A 5,579-nucleotide genomic window follows, 5' to 3' on the forward strand; every position below is an offset into this window, starting at 1 on the left:
CTTTTTTTACAATCATTAGAAACGAGACGGTCTCTGGAGGATTATTGCTGAAACAAATGTAGTTATTGCTGTATTTCATAACGCTGATACTCAGCGGAATATTTTGAAAAGTTGAAGTTTATTTTTTGCTTCAGTGCGTTCGTAACATGAATTCAGTTCAATCGAGGTGGGGTACAGTAGATTCTGAAACTTCATTATTATTATTATTATTATTATTATTATTATTATTATTATTATTATTATTATTAGCTAAGCTACAATCCTAGTTGGAAAAGCAAGATGCTATGAGCCAGAGGGCTCCAGCAGGGAAAAATAGCCCAGTGAGGAAAGGAAATAAGGAAATTAATAAACAATATAAGAAGTAATAAAAAATAGAAATAAAATATTTCAAATTATCAACAACATTAGAACAAATATTTGATATATGAACTATAAAAGGACTTATGTAAGCCTGTTCAACATTAAAACATTCGCTGCGAGTTTGAACTTTTGAAGTTCTACTGATTCTACTACCCGATTAGGAAGATCCTCCCACAACTGGGTCACAGCTAGAATAAAACTTCTAGGGTACTGTGTAGTATTGAGCCTCATCAATGGAGAAGGCCTGAATATTAGAATCAACTGCGGCTCTGTCAGTTTGACCATTAAGTATCAGTTACCGGTTACCTATCAGCTCGAAGGTTGTTTTGGCATTCAAAATGTATAGAGGGAAGCGTGCATACCAGCCTTACCATGAACAGAATTTGTAACCTGAATAGAGTATGATTACTGTATACCTGTTATTTCGGAGCGTGAAGGAGTGAGAGGGAGTAGTAATTTCCTTGTGAGAGGGGGTACCCTGAGAGGTATACCTGGGTATACGTAAACGTGAACACCATGAATAGAATTCGTGGTCGGGATAGTTAAATACTACTACTACTATTATTATTATTATTATTATTATTATTATTATTATTATTGCTGAATAATGTATAAGAATAATATCAAAATTGAACATATTTCCGTTCGTGTGAGTTTTTTTTATTTGCCATATGAACATAAATGGTAGAATTAACTAAATGGACTACAAAAAGAAATATAGGTAAATGTTTACTTTGTAAGAGAGAGAAGCATTTCCAAAAGAAAAATAAAGATCAACACCTTTCTCCATTTTATATAATTTAGTTCATAAATATTACATATACCAAAACTCTCTTGAAATAGATTTTGATGTATTTTGCAATACAGATACCCTTGTATATCTAGTAAGAACTATACTTGTTTCAATATCATTAAAACATATCATCTTCATCTATTTATGCGTCCTTCAATGTGTTAAATTTGATTAAATCTTTCAGGTTCAAATTCCTTTTTTTATTAATAGTCACTATCATCGAAAAAAGAACTAATTTTATAGAAGCAGCAAACTATTTTTTGAAACTTCCTCTCGCATTTCAAATGCCATTTCTACCCTTAATTTGCTTCTAATTCTTAGTTCCCCTTGAGAGATGTTTTGCTTTCTATAGTTATGTAACTTTAGCAAATAAACTTTGTAAAATACTTCACCGTTAATTTCACAATTGCTTCCAGCTAGTTTCTATCCGGACTATATAGTTTTCATAATATTAGCACACATTCAAAACTATAAAAAAAGAAAAAAATTAGACATTAAAGTGTTTAGATGGAAACAATGGTTTTTTTTCCGGTATATATTTTTATGGGTATCTCAGATATTGGTTATGAGTGATTATACCTCACTTGGTGAGAGGGTTTACGTTTCGCCATCATCAGCAACGCTAGCTGTACTAGTCTGGGTCACCCATACTTAGTTGGTTTGCTGTGAACGATCTGACGTGGTGATGAAAAATGGCCAAACCTCAGACGTGAATTGACATGTCTGAGGCCTTTGCCTTGCTGTGGACCACAAACGGCTGCATTTCTTGTTGATGTTCTTGAGTTTTCAGGTAGCAATGCAGCATATTTTCTGCAGGCAGTAGGTTGGCCAGGGCACCAACCACCCGTTGAGATACTACCCCTAGAGAGTAATTGGGACCTTTGACTGATCAAACAATACTACATTGGATCTTTATCTCTGGTTACGGCTCATTTTCCTTTTGCCTACAGATAAAGCGAATATTCTGGCCTATTCTTTACATATTCTCCTCTGTCCTCATACACCTGACAACACTGAGATTACCAAACAATTCTTCCTCGCTCAAGGGGTTAACTACTTTAATGTAATAGTTTAATGCAGGGATCGGCAACCTTTTGAGCACAATGTGCCACTTGATAATTGATAGAAATTTTTTTTACTACCTTGCGTGCCAGTTGTTATTTTTAGCACCATATAGGAAAATTAAAATTATAATTGTATAGTAAGTAGTGACCATTTCAATTATAATCTATTTTCCTGAACATGCATGACATAAATGTAATAATTGTGCTGCATTTAGTATTCTTTGCAATTAAAAGAAATCTTATATTTTAAGTTTATACTTCATCATATCAATGTGATCCTTCCCTTGCTTCCCAAAGGCCAAAGATGTTATTTCAGGTGAAATTTGGACACCTCGAGTTGTAAGCCTGCTGAGGTTGTGATTTATATGTGAAAATATCTGTTCACATTGATATGTGGATCCTTATGCTGATAGCAGTACAAAAGCTACTTCCTTCATGCAATTGAATTTATCAGGCATTGATAGCCAGGACCTTAAAATGAAAGCTTCTTGATCATATTTTACTAGTTTCCAGTATTTCGCGAAGATCTTTAAATTTGGCTGACCACAATGAGGAGGCCTGAAAGTTAATTAAATGCATTTCCAACTACTCAGTTTCCATCCACTCTAAGAGAATCGTACCCAAGTCACTGTATTTAAAGGTGTCTGGTCAGATTAAAAGTTCTTGTATATACAACAGAAGATCAGTATTGTTGACAGTTCTTTAAGTTTCTTAAATAACAGAAGGAACCAGTTTTGATATCTGTTGCGCAAACTGCACAAATGCTTTCCAAGTTTCATACACCATTACATTTTCCTGCATTTTGCAATAGATAATTGTGGTCATTTAGATGTTGGGGATGTCTGAAACAAGTTTCATTATCCAGTCTCTGTCCTCCAGATCATGATAGTCTTGGCCATTTTTCTAATATGAAAATTTTGATTTCCTCAAATCTCTCCAATACCTACGCACAGCTTAACCACCTAACATTACAGTGCAATGGTATATCTTTGTATACACTGCCCACCTCTTCAAGGAAAGCTGAAAACTGCCTGTACGAATGAGAAGAGTGTGCAACAAGAAAATTTACAACTTTTTTTCAACAGTAGTTATCGCCTTGTTGAAACCAGGGCTCGAAATCTTGGGACATAAAATTTTCTGGATGAACTATACAGAGCAATTTCAGAATGATGTACTCAATTTTATCCTCAATCATTTTGTAAAGCCCTTATTTTTTACTACTATAACAGGAGCACCAACTGTTGTAATTGCAAAAATCTTTAATGTCTTCCTATCTGTTCTCAAAATGTTTAGAGAATGCCTTCCGCATTTCTTCTCAGTTGGTGGTGCCATACATAGCTTCTCGTGTACAGTACCTCTGTATCGCTATACCTGCCAAAATCAGCCAATTGATATCCATGCTTTCATTTAGGGCCACACTGAACACAGGTGTACTTATTAAAGCAACCGTTTGCTGCTGACTTATATTATCAGCCATTTGAGAAATACGACTTTTATCCTTGAGATGATAGTGTTTGTTTGATGTGCCATAATATAGCATATTTTCCATTAGTAAGTCTTTCAATGATTAGCAATACACAGATCTAGTTTGTAACTGGCTTCAGTTCCTTGCTTTCACAAGCATTCACGGTTTTGAACACATTACTTTGTTTCTCATAGCTGGATACTACTTTCTTAACTTTTATCCTTGAGATGATAGTGTTTGTTTGATATGCCATAATATAACATATTTTCCATTAGTTAAAGTCTTTCAATGCTTAGCTATACACAGATCCTTGTTTTCGCAAACATTCACGGTTTTGAAAACATTACTTTGTTTTTCTTAGCTGGATACTACTTTCTTAATTGCCTTAGCCTTGTTTGCTAGTGTTTTCTTTCAAAGTGTGGTTCAACACTCGATGTGAGAGACAACATTCTCGCAGCAGAGATCACAAACAGCACGATCAATTTGCTGTATAAATTCAGTCATTTCTACATGATGACTGAAATAATCGGACATGAAACTTGAATTTTTTTTCATAGTACAATAGTCATCGTGACAATTAATTAGAAAGAATATTACGTACGGTGACTAAAAGAATCACTGGAACAAGAGGGACCATACTTAGGTAGCGTAATCAAAATCTCGAGGAATTATAAACGGGACCATACTCGGGTAGCCAATCTGACCTGATGAGGGGAATTACTTGATCGTGAGATATTGCATGCAAAATCGTATTTGTGCGGATCGGCACATATCATAGGAAAGGAAACGTAGTGAGATAATTATATAGATAGATAAATAGATAGATAGATGGATAGACAGATAGGTAGATAGATATACAGTATGATAATATAAATCATAAAAAAATTAAAAGAAACTATGCACAATATACATTCTCTCTCTCTCTCTCTCTCTCTCTCTCTCTCTCTCTCTCTCTCTCTCTCTCTCTCTCTCTCTCTCTCTCTCTCTCTCTCTCTCTCTCAGCATTTTTTAGGATTTTTTCTTTGCTCCTTCGAATGAAATGCCGTGCCATAGACAAGCACTCCGCGTGCCAAGTGTGGCACGCGTGTCATAGGTTGCCGACCCCTGGTTTAGTGGCTACCTTCTTCTTGGTAAGGGTAGGGAGACTCTTTACCTATGGTAAGCAGCTCTTAAAGGAGGACACTCCAAAACCAAACCATTGTTCTCTAATCTTGGGTAGTACCATAGCCTCTGTACCATGGTCTTTCACTATCTAGGGGTAGAGTTCTCTTGCCTGAGGGTACACTCGGACACATTATTCTATATTATTTCTCTTCCTCTTGTTTTTTTTTTTTAAGTTTTTTATAGTTTATATGTGGAATGTTTATTTCAATGTTGTTACTGTTCTTAAAATATTTCTTTTTAATTGTTAAATACTCTTCATGTAGTTTATCTTATTTCCTTTCCTCACTAGGCTGTTTTCCCTGTTGGAACCCTCGGGCTTATATCATTCCGCTTTTCCAACTAGGGTTTTAGCTTAGCTAATAATAATAATAATAATAATAATAATAATAATAATAATAATAATAATAATAATAATAATAATAAAGTAGTTCTGAAAAGCAATTTACCTGATGATTGATTATTAATTTGTAAATAGTGAACAAGCAAGATATATGTGCAAAAGAGTTCACCTAGAGAACTAAAGACGATTTTACTTGTTTTTAGCGGATTCCAAGTTCATCCCAAAATATGATTGTCTAGAGAGAAAAGTCGGAAAATTAGAAAAGAAGAAACAAAACGAGAAAGTCGGATAAAATCTGGAAGCTATTTTCAGAAAATGAGTCCTTTCAAGAGATGTCAAAGAAGTCTCGCTTAGGAATACGCACCGTGAAGAAGAAGAAGAAGAAGAAGAAGA

The sequence above is a fragment of the Palaemon carinicauda genome, chromosome 12 (genome assembly GCF_036898095.1).
Source record: "Palaemon carinicauda isolate YSFRI2023 chromosome 12, ASM3689809v2, whole genome shotgun sequence".
NCBI lineage: Eukaryota > Metazoa > Arthropoda > Malacostraca > Decapoda > Palaemonidae > Palaemon > Palaemon carinicauda.